The sequence below is a fragment of the Peromyscus eremicus genome, chromosome 15 (genome assembly GCF_949786415.1).
Source record: "Peromyscus eremicus chromosome 15, PerEre_H2_v1, whole genome shotgun sequence".
NCBI classification, from domain to species: Eukaryota; Metazoa; Chordata; class Mammalia; order Rodentia; family Cricetidae; genus Peromyscus; species Peromyscus eremicus.
Window position 1 is genome coordinate 24,583,510 of NC_081431.1, and position 17,835 is coordinate 24,601,344.

At 45.5% G+C, this 17,835-nt stretch overlaps 1 protein-coding gene across 1 annotated transcript in view; it reads left to right on the forward strand.

Annotated features, from left to right (window-relative positions):
• The window catches only part of LOC131925140 (carboxyl-terminal PDZ ligand of neuronal nitric oxide synthase protein), a 294,348-nt gene that overhangs the window by 129,928 nt on the left and 146,585 nt on the right, over positions 1 to 17,835 (forward strand). The gene's annotated exons all lie outside the window — the stretch shown is intronic.

A 17,835-nucleotide genomic window follows, 5' to 3' on the forward strand; every position in this document is an offset into this window, starting at 1 on the left:
TCAACCTGTAGGTCATGACCCCTTTGCAGTTGAATGACTCTTGTACAGGGGTCACATGACAGATATCCTGCATATCAGATACTTATATTACAATTCATAATAGTAGCAAAATTGCAGTTATGAAGTAGCAACGAAATAACTTTATGGTTGGGGGTCACCACAACATGAGGACCTCTATTAAAGGGCCGCAGCCTTAGGAAGGTTGAGAACCACTGACTTAGAATCTCCTGGCTGTCATTTTCTTTCCTTATAGACTGAGTCCCTAACACTCAGAATGTCAGTACTGCAAAGAAATGAGGCAGTCTCACAAAGCCCTGTTCATATTTACTTTGAAAAGTGTGAGTGTGGAGTCTAAGCTTCTGGGAAAGTCCTTGAAGAGGTGGGCTAAGCCGATGTTTCTCTTTGAGGCTGGATCTCACCTATGAAAGAAGAAGAATAAATGCGATGATCTTTGTGAAATTCAGTGAACTCAAAATTCATTCTACAGACTATTTCTTTTATATTCCTGGAAGAGAACATGATGACAGCGTCGGACCATGGTCCCTCTCTAACACTGTGAAGACCAGTCTTTTGCTAGTCATCTTCTAGTCCTAGGCAGACTGTCATATAGCAAAGAGCTTGAGGTGCTGCTGTACCCTGAGGATAAAACCAGATGAAAAGAAGCCAGCTTCTGGATAGATGTAAAGAGAATTTTTTAGCTGTCAGAATTGTTGGGGTAATTTCCATCACTTGGGATGCTGTAGTAACTGTTGAGGCACTTTCCATCACTCGGGATGCTGTAGTAACTGTTGGGGTACTTCCCATCACTTGGGGTGCTGTAGTAACTGTTGGGGTACTTCCCATCACTCAGGATACTGTAGTAACTGTTGGGGTACTTTCCATCACTCAGGATGCTGTAGTAGCTGTTGGAGTATTTCCCATCTCTTGGGATGCTATAGTAACTGTTGGGGTACTTCCCATCACTTGGGATGCTGTAGTAGCTGTTGGGGTATTTCCCATCACTCGGGATGCTGTAGTAGCTGTTGGGGTACTTCCCATCACTTGGGATGCTGTAATAGCTGTTGGGGTATTTCCCATCTCTTGGGATGCTGTAGTAACTATTGGGGTACTTCCCATCTCTTGGGATGCTGTAGTAGCTGTTGGGATATTTCCTATGACTCAGGATGCTATAGTAACTGTTGGGGTACTTCCCATCTCTTGGGATGCTGTAGTAACTATTGGGGTACTTCTCATCTCTTGGGATGTGTAGTAGAGGCTCATGAAGATTTGTGAATGATGAGGTAATGAGACTAATTGACTTTAAACCCTTTCTGGTCCTTGAGATTTTTAAATATTATATGTTAATATATACATTTAATTTATGTCTTGATTCTAGGGAGACAGAGGGATCTTCCTGTCAGGAGATAAGTACTCTGTAGGGATAACTGTTACTGTTCAGGTTCTGAGGAAAGCGGCCATGACTGCAGGTATGGTGACCCTTGCTTTGCTACTCCAGGGATGTGCACCATTGTGGGGCCCAAGAGTCACGGGGACTGTTTTACCTGTAAGAGTGTTTTTAAAAAGACTTGGAATAGGGAGCTGCCTGCAGTACAGGGGCTCAAGGGAACGCTGAGCAAACTCTGGCCCGATAACTTCATTTGCACAGTGACTGCCCCCTCCTCAACCCACGCACAGCTCCACCTGCCTCATTCACTGTGAGCTGACCTGCCTGCCTGAGCAGCAAGAAATGCTTGTTTTCTCTGCTGTCTACTGTTTCCTTGTAGCTCGAAATCAGCTGCCATAGGAGGTGGCTGGGCCTGGGTATCAAAATTAATCTATTTTCTGTGAACATTCTTTCTTTTGGGCCCATGATTGTCTCAGCTCTGAGCTGTCAGAGGCCAGCCCTTTCCTGTGATGTCCTTCGTTTTCATGTACGTGTTTCTGTAGGACTCCGTAGACTACCTGTTCCACTCTGTAATTGACTAGACGTATTTTGCTACTTATAATTACCTCTAGGTAATCGCCATCTGTGAGGCCACAGCAGTGGCTGCTCATGAGTGTTTTGCCCATGCACTCAAAACAGTGCTTCCCTGAATATGGAGTAGGAGGTCAGTTTAACTCAACCCTAGGGAGAAGGTGACATGTCCAGACGGCTGTGTGACACTGTATCTCCTCTACCCACCCACTTTATTTATTTCATCTCCATTGTTGTAGATCACCACTGTGGCACAGCATCTGAACTGATTGTCACCAGCTCACGTAGCTGGGTCCCAACCTGTCACGATGCCAGTTTTCACGGCTGTCCTCAAGCCTGGAAGGTTTGAAAGAGCTTTTTCAGCTTTCTCCTGGCCATCTCCTATTGTCCTCCCATTGTGTCTTGCTGTTTCTGTGCTCCATCTCCACTAAGCATATATTTTTATGTGGTAGTATTGAGCCCCAGGTAGGGCTATCTAGCTTTGGAAATGAGAGTGAGTGGCATTGGAGACTTGAAAGAGCTTGTGGCTACTTGGTTCTCTTGTCTTAGCTTGGGCTGCTGCAGACCAGTGTCTTGAATAGCAGGTATTTGTTTTCTCCTACGTGGGGAGGCTGGTAAGCTCAAGGCTTTGGGTAGGATTGATATTCAGTAAGGACGCTCTCCTTGGGTTGCACGTGACTGCCTTCTTGCTATGTCTGCATTTGGTCTTTCCTAGGCAGATATACATGGGGAGATGGAGGTGGGAGAGAGAGAGATATCTCATCTTGTTCCTTAAAAATAACACGCGCGCGCACACACACACACACACACACACACACACACACACACACAATGTGTGGGGGAGGAGGTATGCATGTCATGGCACTGCTTTATGTTTGAAGGGACAGTGGGAGGTGAGTCAGCTCTCCTGTTGGCCTTTGCTACAGCATGCCATGGTATTTGTATTAGTGTCATGTCTTGCTGGAGTTATAAAACTTCAGGACGAAAGGAAGGGTTTATTTGATGCTCAGTTCCAGGTTACACAGCCCATCACGGTGGGGGAAGTCACAGAGGGAGGCATGAACTTGGAACTGCTGGTTCCTGGGTGTCCACGGTCAGAAGAAATGAGTGTTTGCGTGCTAGTGCTTGGCTGGCTCTCTCTTAGACAGTTCATACCGCCCTGCCTAGAAAATGGTCCTTCCCTCCTCCACTAATGTAATCCATACAGTCTCCCACAGACATGCCCAGAGGCCCATCTCCCAGGTGGTGCTAGGTTGCTGTCAGTTACCACTGTCACTGTTCCTAGCTACATTAAGAACCAGGGACTCTATGACAGCTAGGTGGCTAAGCAGGTCTCTTAAAGGTTGTGTCTGTTACACTTAAAGGATGGGCCGTTAACTTTTAATTCAGGTGACAGTGCACATTTTGCATCTGTCCTGGTAGGATGTGGTGGTAAACAAAGTCAGCCGGCCCCACCTGCAAGAAACATAGTCGGTTAAGACCTGCTCAACAAGAGGGAAGCCATGTCTGGTGCTGGAAACCTAGCTGACTACTCAGTACTAGTGAAGTCATGGTTGGTGGAGAAGAATCTACGACCACTAGTTTACTAAACCAACATAATCCCTAGCAACAATCTATAAACATTTGTCCTTATACCCCAGATAGGTGTAGTCTTCACCCCTCACCAAGGAAATTTCTCTTTACAATAGACACAGACCACTACAGAAAACCATGACTAATCAAAATGCAGAGTTGTGGAGCCCAGTCCCAAAGGATACATCTACAAAATGCTCCCATGCCTAAGGCTCAGGAAACACTGAGGAGGGAGTTGGGGGAAGAGCCAGAGGATCAGGGAGTTTGCTGTGAGACTGTGTCTCCTAGGAATGTCAGAAGCTACACCCGTAAAGTCTCACCAACATGTCTGCCCAAATGTGAGCTGAACCAGCACAGCAGCAATGGACCCCCTGAAGTGGGCTGGGAAAAGCCCATGAGGTCTCAACCCTACACAAGGAACCACAGGCAACCGAGGAAAGCTGAGCGCAGGAGAGGTGGCCTTCCCCAGGGAAGAGTGCACCAATTGGTTGTCCAGTGCCAAATGGTTAGCCCTGAAAACATACATACAAATAACATTATACAGACAGAGCAGGCTTTGCATACATACATACATATATACACACACACATATATATGTATGTACAAAAAGATATTCATGCAATAACAGTTAATGAAAAAAACAGCCATGAATTTGAAGGGGTGGGGGTTATATGGGAGGGTTTTGAGGGAGGAGAGGAAAGGGAGAAATGTTATCATTATAAACCCCCAAATAAAAAAATAGCAAGGAAAAAAAGGAAATGTAGTCTACTTCTGTGCACCGATACCCTCCTTACCCACATAAAGACTGGGAATCTCTGGTCTCTGAGTCCCTCTTCTTCCCCCCAACCTGGGAACAGATGTGCATTTGGAGGTGGCAGCGAAACAGAGGGGCTCCAAGGTGACACCAGATGGTAACCGTGAAAGCTTGAATTTTTGTAAGGCAGAACAGTTTAGGAGACCTAAGCATGGGCAGAGATTTGGGAAAGGAACAGTGGGTGAGGGAGAGGGTGGTTTATGGTGTGGCTGTGAAGATTGTCCCGTCTCCTTTCTACTCCTGCTCAGGTTGTGCCTCCACCCTGGCCCCTCCCTGGACTTTGGCTGTTGCTGTATAACTGGTAAACACTTAATCATACATACATGCAGTATACAGTTCATAGACAATGCCAGTTAGTGGGAGTCTGGAGACTGTCCTTTGAAAGTTGGTTTGTGGCTACTTTGAGCTTAAGCCACAAGCTACAGACACTTGCCCAGTGTAACTGTTTCTGATGATCCTGAGTAATATGGGGCAATGCAGGACATTTTGTCTAGGCAAAGTGGGTACCGGTTGGCATCCCTGGGCATCATGGCAGGGTTGGCTGCTCACCCTAGTTTTCAGGAATCTATACGCAGTTAGGGAGTCTGGGATAGCCTGAAACCCTAGCCTATTTCCTTAGAAAGGAAATGAACTTGTGATCGTGACCCCTTGATTAGTTCCGTATGTATTTAAATAGTGTTTAAGTAGATTGGCAACTCTCATCCACAGCACCGGCCATAATAACCGTCTTCACTTCCTGCACAGATCCTTTCCTTCTCTAATAATTAGCTCCTTTGTTTTCCCCTTTTTGTTCAGTGGTGGATATACTGGGTGCTGCCCGCTCATGGAATTTTTGTGTCATAGGAGTCTCCCGTTGCCCCTGCGCGGGCATGTTTAATGACAAATTACGCAGCTGGAGTTGCCCGAAGCAGGAAGTGGAGACCTTCCACCTTTACCTGGACTGTGTGCTTCAGTGGAAGAGGATGTGACAGCCCCCGATTGGCCTCTGACTGTCCAGTCTGCCATCCGGTCCAGAGAATTGGATAGTTTTTTTAGGTTCTCCACTGGATGAATTATGAGCGTTCTTGACTTTGGTCAGGATGCCTGGAGTCAGTCCCAGCCTGGGCAGGTGCTGTGCCAACCTTCCTGGCATGTGCCCACGCCAGCAGATTTTACTATTGACCCCTAGCTCTCCCTTGGAAATACCAAGCGTGGATCTCTGGAGAAGGCTCTGCCACTCGTGTAGCTCTCAAAGGCTGCCTTTGTCCAGAGGAATGCCTGTCTCAGTGGAGCCTGATAAATAGCCAGCTCCTTTCTCCTGTAAATTGAAATGAAAGAGCTTCGCCTGCTCGAAGTAACTTTACTTGTCTTCTCTCATATTCTCTACTCAAGTCTGTTTAATGAATATTTATTTAAGGCCGTAGATCTAGTGCTGTGCCAGGCGCTGTAATGGGGGACAGAGAAGTAGAAGTTTGTAGTCCCTGCCTTCCTAAGGCTTCTTGGTGGAGACATAGTATATGCACATGAAACCACCAAAGAATGTATAAAACTGAATTCAATTTAATGCATGCCAAGTGAACATGTCTTTTTTTTTTTCTCCAGTGTGCGACATGGGCTTAGTTTCCCTTTTTTATAGTTTTCAGAGAAAGCCTTTTTGTTCAGTCCTTTTAATGTACTTGCTTGCTAAGCATTCATTCATTCATTCATTCATTCATTGCCAATGTCATGTGTATTCTTTGCCAAGCTCAGTGCTAGGCCCTAGAGAGGTGAGTACACAGCATAGCCCTCTCCAAGCCCACAGTCTAGTTGGAGGTAAAAGGAGAGAGGGAAGGATGCAGCAGGGCAGTCATTGCTGTACCAGAGGCCGGAATAAAACACCATGTAAACAAGAGGATGGAAGAGCTGCGTTGCTTTGGGTTTTGATTTGACTTGATAATTCATCTTCTGTTCAAAATAGTTCAAAATAGCTGCCTTATCTACCCACCATTCAGATGGCTGATCAGCCTCCATTTTCTGCCACCCCACTGGTCTTCTTCATTTTGTGAAATCCTCTTCTACATTAGCTTTTTCATTTTCCTCTCCCTCTCACCTCACATACGATATTTACTGCTTCCTGTTGTGCTTATGAAACACCTTACAGAGCTATCATTTTGCTTAATTTTTATATCTGAATTATCTGTTTTCTTCTATAAGGAATGGCTGACAGCCCATGGGATTTCTGTCCCTGTATTTAGATTTGCATATCTCTCTGGCATATTGTAGTTGCTTGCCTTGAGTTACTAATATATCATTGTTATTAATTAATTCTTAACATTCTTTTAGATTGTCACCCCCTCCTCCCAGGCCATATCAGTAATAGAACACCAAGAACAGAAAAACTTTAATAATAGAAAATATTATTCTGGTTTTTCCCCTATCCACTATTGTGGGAGCCCACAGAGGTTTCCTAGTGAGATCTGAGCTTCCTTTACACAGCAGGGCTGCATAAGGGAATGACTTGACTATGTGCGTAGTTACCAGGTGTTTGGAAGGGTCTTCACTTGGCTGTGTGGTATGTTTGATCTAGCAAGGGGGAGGTCTTTTGCCCTGCCCCTTGGCATTATTATAGAAAGCCCTTTTGAAGAGTCAGAAGGGGCCAGTGGATTTTGATCTAGGTCCTCCCGAAGCTATCCTGTGTTTCTGTCTGTCTCATCTCCACTATCTATCTAAAACATTTCTCATTCCTCTCTCCTCCTCATAGGAACCCTTTAAAAGGTGGGAGCTGGCCTCCCACACACCATGATATCTTATGTTTTCCTTAAGAGTTTCCCCAAGAATTCTGGAGTGTCCCTGGTAGATACCTCATGTGTTCAAGAGATGTCTAGGATGCTGTCAGCTATGATGCCTGCATGAACCCTCAACTACAGAGTTAACAAGTCCTGGGATGTACCCGCCTGAGGCCCTGGGGCTTACTGTGTCTGACATTTGCCAGAGTTGGGCCTAGTGCCCTGCTGTGGTCCTGGTACTGCACTGTTTGCAGTTGCCTTGTTGGGATGTTAGTGACCCTGTCGTGCCCTCTATTGAAATGGTGCCATCTTAACCTGCAGCATCGGGTGGATTCATTGCTCGAGCCCAGGGCCATTGTCGTCTGTGTTTCTCAGACATACTTCTCTTTGGTGTTTCCCCAAGCAAATGTGAGAGCCTGGATGCCAACTAGATGGCAGTCTGAGTGGCAGGTGATGTATTATGCTTGGAACTGCCCTGTGTCTGGCCCAGTCTTGAGCACCCAACCCTTTTATCCTCAGAAGAATAGATTCTTCCAAGAGGTCCTCCCGTCCATCATCTCGATGGTTCCTGACAGAATGGTCTCTTGGACCCTTCACTTCCTCTCAGGTCAGCCTGATTCTTCTGGTGAATGTGGTCTAGGCTCAAATGAGGACTGTTGGAATAATCATGTGCAACCTTCTTTAAGAACATTTGGAAAGCTGAGGAGAGGCAAAATGACCAGCCACTATCTTTATTTTGTTTGTATTTCCAACAGCCTTCTTACGCAAGTATTCATTCTGTAACTATGCCATGCTGCTTTTAGGCCATCCCCTGCTGTGTGTGTGTGTGTGTGTGTGTGTGTGTGTGTGTGTGTGTGTGTCCCCAGCTTCTGTTGTGTTTGCCAGGGTGTGGTATGGCAAGTAGAACCGGTGCAGGGACCCCATGTACACCTCTGTCTCTCTCTCTGAACACCCCTCTCCCATCATCACTCTTGGGCCGCATGACAGTTGTTTACATTCCTTCGCCTCTGCTCTGTGCTCATTCCCCAAATGCCTTCCCAGGTTGCTTGCTCACTATCCTAAGTCACCAGTCTCCATTTCTACTCATTTTTTTTTTTCCTTTTTAACTGCTGCTGGGTTCTTCCTCTAACTGTTATGCACTGGGCCTACATGTCAAGAGAAAACCCTAAAATGCCATGACAGAAGGAAACCTAGGGTAGGGCTGGGGCTTGTCTCAGGGTCTGTGCAAGCGGAACTCTGCCCAGTTAAAAGCTGCGGGGGAATAAGTGCTGTTGATGGGGGAAGTGTTGATAAAATTTACTTTTGGATTTTCTTTTGTCTTTTTTTATTTTTAAGAGACGGGGCTTACATTGCCTAGGCTAGCCTTGAACTCATGATCATTCTGCCTCAGCCTCCTGAGTAGCTAGGAATTATAGGTGTGTGCTGTCAGGTTTGGCTAAAGTTGTTTTAATCTGTGCCCGATGATGATGATGATGATCATTGACCTCTTTCCCTCTGGAGTGGATCTGATATCTTAGGGCTGGGATTCTGGTAATTAGCATTTTAATTGTAGCCCTGTTAGATACTGTAGGTGAGCTGCTCATTCCCCGTGCTTTAGTTCGTTCATTTGTCAAATGGAAATATAATATGTTTGCAGACACCTTGTGAAGCGTATTGTCATTCTGGGAACGCCATGGAATGTGAGAGAAAAATAATTATATTAGAAGTAAGTGTAAGTGTTAGAATGGGAATATTAGAAGGTTAACTGTGGAACCCAGCCGCCTTAGTTCACCTCACAGCACTGCCATTGCTAGCTCTTCTTGAGTGAGTTCCCGGATGGCTCTGGCCTGGAACTCCTCTCCTTTCAAATGGGCAAGGTGGGGTAAGAGTGCTTAACATATCTATAAGTATTACTGCTGATATCATCTCTAAAGGCCCTTTGTCAACAACCTTTGTCAGCTGTTTATGGAAAAGTCCCAAGTGACTCACCCAGAAAAAGGAAGGGTGTTGGTGTCTAGCTGCATAATGGCATACTTCAATAATGTCCATGTTTTATCTCCCTTGGCTGAAAAAGCTGAAACGTTGAGGTATGCTTAGCAAGACTCACACTTCCCCAACTCCAAATTGGTGTTGTTTTATTGTACTGTGCCACTTCGCATTGGGGTCCCTAAACCTGTGCTGTCAGCTTCTGGCTCAGTCACTGGTGTGCTCGCATGAGCACGGGTACCCTGCTCACCATCTCTGCCAATGAGGCAACATGAGCCTATGGTACGGACTCAGTGATGCCAGAATGAAGGGCACAGCCCTGAGGTTTCACCTGGTGGTTAACTGATCACCTGTACACCTTTCCCTGCATCCTTGCCCCCATTCCATCAGGTTGGCTTATATAATGAGCCTGTGGCCACTCTGATGCCCAGTTTGCCAATTGCCGTATGCTTCCTTCTAACCTGCAGGTAGGGTGGTAATAGTAATAATAGTTAGTGCTGTGTTTCTAGTTCCTGAGGACTTTCCATGCACTTGTTTATAGCTAAGAATGGGAAAAGCAGTGTTATCCTTGTTAGAGACCATGTTTCTTCTCTCTCATTACTGTGTCACGAAAATTGATGAAATCAACCCAAGGGAGAGAGGGGCTGTTTTGGCTCACAGCTTAAGAAGAGTTATATAGTCTATCAGGGTGGAGGAGCATGGTGACAGGAGCATGCCCAGCTGGTCCCATTGGGTTGGCAGTCAGGAAGAAAACAGTTAAGAAATGGGGCATGCCCGGGAAATCGCAGTGACCCATTTCCTCCAACAAGACTGTGCCTCTGAATGGTTCTACAACCTTCCAAAACAGCATCACTGTGTCTTCAAACACATGAGCCTATGGGGGAGCACCTCTAATCAAACCACAGCACAGAAAAAGAAACTGAATCTTGACAAGATGGATTAACTATCAAAGCTGGTGAGTGTCTGAGTGGGGTTTGATTGTGGTCTGCTCCACACTGGGAACTTCCAGCACCTCTGAGTCCATCAGAATAGTTCATCTTTGGGCAGACTGGAAAGTCGAGCTTCTAGAGAGTATATTTGAGACAGCATCAGGACTTCACAAATTGGAAAGCTCTGCAGTAGAGGAAATGACGGATAACTTAAGATCTTGCTCTGGGGTGATGTAAAGTCACTTGACCTCACGAAGCCTCAATTGCTCCATTACACTGGAGATCTCAAGCTAGTGAGTATGCCACTATGATGGCAGTGCTTTGACCAAACCCCCTGGGTTATGCCTTCAAGCAACCACAGTAAGGATTTTAAATGATGATAGCGACAACTGCTGTTCTTCTGTTGCTCTGACTCCTACCATCCTCCGGGGCCACGTCCTGCAGTTATCATTTCTAGATCTTGTGGCAGCATCTTCAGGACTGATTACAGACTTGTTGGTCTTGGAGAGATGATCACAGATTTATTGCATGCCGACAGGAGAACCGGTCTAAGGTCAGTTTCTCTTGCTGACTGGCCTGTTGCTCTTCTGGGAATCCAGCCTTGAAGGGAGGAGAAGACGTTGTCAGGACTATCTAGAGAACACTGTCTCCTCCAGCCTGATCCACTGGCACCTGGGGCTGCAGCCAGATATGTCCTCTGCCAGAAGACAGGTGTGGCTCCGGATGATACGTCTTCCACCTTGCTTCTCTAGCTATTTTGAATGTCTCTTTTCCACCGGTGCCTGGCTTGATATCGCCAGCGTATATGTTCGTATATGTTAGTGTCTGGGGTTAGAACAGCTTTTCTGTTACAGGTTTTGAGCTGTCTCAGGACATTCACCTCCATACCCAGGGGAAAGTCTCAGGTGTGCAGCACTGAGAATTCATCAGGGAGTAGGTGACGGTGTGGGTGCAAAGTGACAGCTGGACTCTTAAGTCTGTTATTTATCGGCTGCCCCTCCCTCCCTGAGCAAGCTCCTTAGCTTCCAGCCTTCCTGTGAAGTGGGAATGAGAATACCACACCTGCCTCACTGGTTCATGGTTTTTCATGATGTGCGGAACATCAGAAGCGCTGGACAGTGAGTGGCTGGAACATCAGAAGCGCTGGGCAGTGAGTGGCTGGTACTCTCGGTTACTCTGTAGGTACCTGGCAAAACTGGCTGTTACTAGTAATTTGCCTCCAAGGATATGAGGGCTCAGACTTAGATCTCTGATGACTTTTTAGGCCTTGGAATGACTCTTGGTCTGTCTGTTTTCATCTCATTCATCCTGTTTAAAAAACAACAACAGTCAGCCTTTATTTGTTGCTCTACCTAGGAGTCATGGTTCCAGGGTACTTGTTTCATCCATCCTTTAGTCTCTTTCTTTCCATTCCATCTGTCTGTCTGTCTGTATATATGTATGTATGTATGTATGTATGTATGTATGTATGTGTGTGTGTGTGAGAGAGAGAGAGAGAGAGAGAGAGAGAGAGAGAGAGAGAGAGAGACAGACAGAGAGAGAGACAGAGACAGAGAGACAGAGAGACAGAGAGACAGAGAGAGAGAATATGCACACATGTGCTACAGCCTGTGTATGAAGGCAGGTCAGAGGACAGACAGCTTGCTGGCAGTGGTTCTCCTTATATCATACAGGTAGCTCCTGGGGATGACCTCAGGTCGTCAGCCTTGTCAGCAATCAATCACCCTTCCCCTCCCAGGTACCTTACACCCCATCAGCCATCTCTCAGCCCCTCTTTTCTTTTTAAAGGGGTACTACTGCAGGCATCATCAGAAAATTGACAGGGTGCAGATGTTATTCATTCACACAACTGCTGGGCAGTGTTAATGTGCAGAGCAGTGTGTCCCCCGGTTGGGTTGGAAGCCGTGAGAGAGAGAGCAGCCCTGCACCTGCCCAGCCAGCCAGCAAGGATGCAGGCCCTCCTAGGACTCTTACTCTGTGATCCTCCTGACGTGGACTGATCGTTCTGTTGCTGCAGGGAAAGATTGATGGCTTGGAAAAATGTTGCCTATAACTTCACTTTCAGGAAGCAGCTTTAATCTGCGTGTGCCCCTGGGGAAGAGTAAATATTGACACATGAGGTGAAGAACTTGTTTTCATCCTGTGGGGGTGAGTGAGGGATGCTGTGGGACTCTTCCTCTTCCTTCAGCCGTCTCTTCCTTTCATTCTGTAGGCGAGAATCGGAGGCAGTTGCTAGGTGCCATGCACAAATGAAGGGTCTAACTCTATGATCACATTGTAATGTGGGACAGAGGTGACCCAGAAGCCTCGGTATCCAGAGTGGGTGTGGAGCCCATAGTTCTCTGTGGTCCCGCAGATGGGCCCTTCCCAGGTCCTCTGGTGTTGCCTTGGCCGTGACTTTCCATTTAGCTGTAAATTTCCACACTTGGCGTCCTTCAAGTAAACCGATTCCTTCCCTGGGGGCCCCATCCCAAGAATGCCATGTTATTTTACACATGTGTATTGGTTTTCTTTAACATATGCTTTTAAGATCTTTGGGCTACTGGGAGGACACACTGGGGTGATCCTTTATTTGAATATGTGTATTAGATAATAGGTCTTATTATCCAGACTAGGGTAAACTAATGATCAGGGCTCTGTTCTGAACAAAACATAACAAAACCCCTTAAACACTGGTCTTATATTTTGGAGGTGGTGGTTAAGTTAATTGCATGGTGTTAACTTATTCAGGAATTTACAATGAAAACTTGCTGGTTTGTGTTCTCTCTCTCTCTCTCTCTCTCTCTCTCTCTCTCTCTCTCTCTCTCTCTCTCTCGTGTGTGTGTGTGTGTGTGTGTGTGTGTGTGTGTGTGTGTGTGTGTGTCCCCTTCAAAAGCCTGCCTTCACAGCTCATTGGTTTCTTGACCTGGTGACAAATTGCTAATCCTCTCCGAGTCTCCGAGCCTTACTTTCTTAAATTTTCAAATGGAGAACATTAAATAACTTAGCATCATTAACAATTATTAAATTTCAAACTCATGTTGATATTTTAATGTCGTGTTTGGAACATGAAGATTTAATGAATGTCAGCTACTGATTTTTTAAGCATAATAGAATCATACTATATACATATTTATAGCTTTGTTTTACTTTACTTAATTATAAATCACAGATACCCTCCTGTGTTAATACATACAGACACTCCATCCTTTTCTAATGGTCTCATAGTGTTCTAGTATAGAAATAAAATTATAACATATCTAACCATTCTCCCACTGAATATTTGCATTAAATTTTTTTGCCATTATTAAAGCATCACAATGAGTGTTCTTGTCTGTCATCACACTCTTTACATTTTTATAGCCTTATCCTGAGATGTGGAACACGGGAATCAGAGACTATGCCAACATGTATGTGTGTGTGTGTGTGTGTGTGTGTGTGTGTGTATACACACCCATGTGTATGTGGGGGGTGCATGTGTGTTAGGAAGAGGACAATCTCAGGTGGTGTTCCTTAGGAGCAATCACCTTGTTTTTTGAGACAGGGTCTCTCATTGGCTTGGAGCTTGCCTATTGGGCTAGACTGGCTTGCTGGTGGCCTCTAGGGATCCATCATCTGTCTCTACCTTCCTAACCTGGGATTAGAGGTACATGTTACTATGTCAGGATTTTTTTTTTTTTAATGTGAACTTTGGGGATTCAATTCAGGTCCCAATGTTGGACAACAGGGACATTACTCCCTGAGCTGGCTCCCCAGCCTGGCTATATCAATTTTTTTGGGTATTATCAAATTACTTTTTGAAAGCTGCATGGAATTTTGAGCTTGTCCCGTAACATTTGACTGTTGAAGTGTTACTAATACTTCTCTTAGGCATTACATGGCAGTATATAATATCTCCAGTGGACAATAGACATGTCAAAGACATTTTAACACTTTATGGTATGACATGTAGACTCTTGAAAGGGCTCTAAAAGCCGTCATGGTGGTTCAAACTATACCCCCGGCACCTAGAAGTAGAGGCAAGAGGATCAGGCTTAAGACTTGGTTTCACAGTGAGTTGAAAACAGGCTTGGGATAGCTAAGACCATGTCTCAAAAACTAAAACAAACAGCAGGAAAAAGAAGGAAAAAAGATTATTAAATTATGTCCAGTACAGTTGTGTTTCCCTCCATACAAGTGTGACTTTAATCAACCCAACAAACACCTTGTTTACAATAGAGAGAATCTACTTATCTTAAGAATTCTTACCAGGCAGTAATGGCACATGCCTTTAATTCCCAGCACTTGGGAGGTAGAGCCAGGCGGATCTCTGTGAGTTCGAGGCCAGCCTGGTCTACAAAGTGAGATCCGAGACAGGCACCAAACTGCACAGAGAAACCCTGTCTTGAAAAACCCAAAACAAAGAAACAAAAAACTTAAGCTTTTGACTTTGAGGTGGAGTTTGAAGATCTGCTTTCTAACCCCATGCCATACCTCCCTTTTCCCAACATTTTTAGAAGATCCTGTATTAAAAAGAACCCAGAGAAGCTTAGCTGAGGATAGAAAAACAAGGAAAACCTAATCTTTCCATGGAGCCATGGTGTAGACTTGACACTGAGCATTGAAGGAAGGGCTGGGGCTTGAGGCTGCAGTAATTGAGGAAAAGCATCCAAGAGGGCATCTGGGGCCGGGTGGAGCTGACTGTTTGGAAGGTCTGGGGGATGGGGTGTCAGGGATAAGGGGCAGAGAAAACTTCAAGAAGTTGAAGAACTCTGAGCTGGTTAAACAGTGATTCAGTGACTTGAGAGGAGAAATTCCCAATTTTATTTGTCATTGTTTACATAAAAGATTTTGATTTTAGTCACCTGTTGTTAAATTCAATCATTTATTGTTAAATTTAATAGTATCAATTTTGTAGATGGAATATAGAAAATTAGTAAAATGTCAAACCACGTATCCTGTAGTTCTGCACACCTATCACACTGCTCACTGTAGATGGTTTAGGAGACAAGGGCTGAAGATTCTTAGGATGACATGTCAACATCAATATTTCAGTACTGTACATGATGGTGCAGAATGTGTGAGGTTTGTTTTGAATCCAAAGAACCCCTCCCTCCCCTTATGCCCATGTGCCCCGGGAATAATGTGTTTTCTGTCACTCTCACTCACTAAGGGCCATGTCTAGTTCACTTTTAGGAAGTGTATGTAAATAATGAGTTTCATTTGTGGTAGATGGCAGTTTTCATTCACAGGTTTAAAGACTGTGGAGTCATTAACTTGTAATTGCCTTTGCCATCCTCACACTTTGTTCAAGAGCAAAAGAGTGTTTGGGTGACAGAAAAAAAAAAGTAGAACTTCTTCAGTTCACAAGTCACAGCTGGTGACACCTGGGGTGTTTGTAGGTAGGAACGGGAGACAAGAGAGAGTGAGCTTCCTCCATCCTTCCCTCCTCCCTCCCTCTCTTCCTTTCTTCCTCCCTTCCTCCATCTATCTGTCTCCCCTTACATCTCTCCCTCCCCCTCCCTCTTTGCCCCTCTCCTTTCCTTCATCTCCTGTCTAATGGATTCTCCTATCTCAGCCTCCCGAGCACACCAAACCATGTCTCTGCACCCGCCACCACACCTAGAAGAAGTGATTTTAATAGTTTCTTCCTGCCTCTGGCGGCCACACATTCTTCCTTACTTGAGTAATAAGCATTCATGACTTCATTTCTTTGCAGAGAACGAGAAACTTTTTGGTGGAGGGGATCAGAAGCTGTTAGGTTTGATGGTCATTGAGCTTGATGAGAATCTGTCTTAAAGCTGGAACCACAGAAGCTGGGGAAACAGCATATAGAAAAATAAGCGCCATGTTGGAAGCTGGCAACTGCAGTGTGGAGATGGATTACCCTTCAGATAGAAACCTTGGTCTTGACCAGTGAAAAATGAAACACAGTTTCTGAACAAGAAGCTAGGAAATGCTGTGGACCCACCATGGTCTGTGGGTGATGCAGCCTTATTTAATCTAGAGTAACTTTGGTGGAGAGTAAGGGAAACATTGGGAAGATGTAGGAAGCTGGCTGCTTTGTTGCCAGGGTGACTTTCTGCTGCCAGTTTTCGCTAAGGTTCATGTTTCTGCAGTCCGACATGTCTCTCCTTTATCACAGAGCGGTTCTAGTGATAAAAGCAGGGTCCTGGAGAGTCTGTTTGAGTCAGGGTCTCACTGTGTAGCCCAGGCTGGCCTCAGCACCTGATTACTGGGATTGCAGGCATGTTCCACCATGCCCAGCTCTGGGGAGTCAAACAGGGAAGATGTGACACCCCCTCCCCCCAAATCTCAATAAACAGAAGATTCTGGTTAGTTTTCCCCTTGGAAATGATTGTCTTCCCAATGATATATGGCCACCCCACCCTGCCTCACCTGCTCTCTAATTTAGGGCCAGTCCTGAGCCTGCCGTGGTATAAATGTCTGCAAATGCATTAGTCCTCTCTCTCCAGGGGCTTCCCTGTGAGATCACCCCCCCGCCCAGTTTCTTATCCCTGAATCTTGGTTGCTCGAAGGCCCAGAGTGCTGTCGTCAACACAAACCACGGGCACTTACGGGGGAGTATGTCCTGTCTCTCCCTCTCTCACCCTCTCCTCAGGGCTCCTGCTCCATTGACCTGGCGCCCACTACCACAGCAGGTGCCCCCGTCCTCCATCCATCTCAGGGCTTCATTTACTCTCCACAACCTCAGTTTCCTGCCCACAGGGCCCCTTCCTTAAGATAGTTTGTGTAGTTACTATCCTGGGAGTGCTTTTTGTCCACCACGGGTTAAAGAAGGTTCCCCTTTCCAGAGGCCATGGAAGTGCTAGCAGGAGTTTCCTAAGCAGCCAATGTTGTCCCCTGTGTTGTTACTTCTGTCCTAGATCTGGAGAATCCAAGTCACAGGTGGGAGTTTGCAAACCTCCGAGGTCTTATTCACTTAAAAGGGTTGGGGTTTAGGAACCGGGATTCACAGAGGTGTACAAACTCCCCGTGTCCTCCCTCTTTGCCATCCTTGGATTGTTGCTAATGGTACTTTCCAGGATAGGACAGGCTCCCGAGACCCTTCTGCTCCACTCATCAAGTGTTAATAGCTCGGATTGTGTTTTAAAAAAGAAATCATTTAAAAAATGATTTAAACCAATAGATTGTATTTTCTGTTTAGAAGCAAGGAATGGTGTCGAAGAAATGGAGAAATCGAAGGCAAAAAAAATATATTTTTGTTTATTTTAGGCATTTTGTTAAGAACTGTTTCCTGGGACCTGCTCTAGTGACAGGCCCTGGAGATCTAAATACTAAGCGAAGCACTTTTTCAGGAAGTGTGACATTGCCAGTTGTCCAAAGTGCAATGGAGGTGTACGTAGTAAAGCAGGCAGCAGGAGACTGAGTTACCTGACTGAGCTGACGCATGCATGCCAGGAAGACCCAGCAAAGCTATTACTAACTTTTATATGCCAGATTTTCAAAATATAGATTGTTCATCCCTAATCCGCAGTGCTCTGAAATGCTCCCAAATCTGAAACACAATACCAAGAAAGGTTCTGGTTTCAGGGCACTTTAGATTTAAGATGTGTGGATTTGGGGTGTTTAACTGGTAAATGCCTATATAAACAACCCCAAATCCGAAACACTTGCTAATCTGCTTCTGGTTCTAAATGAGCATCGGATCTGATCCGCTTGTATTTACTTTCCCCTGTGGGCTGGTTCAGTCACTATCCCGACTCTGGGCTGCATTTCTTTCTAAGCTCAGCAGCTAGTTAGGGAACAAGTGATAAATACCCCCATTAGCACGCTCTGTCTTTCTAAGCTAGTGTTGCCCCCGGGGAGCTCTTAGCTTCTCCTTCTTTAATCACCTTTGATGACAGACTGTGCATGCATCTCAGAAGGCTTCTCCCT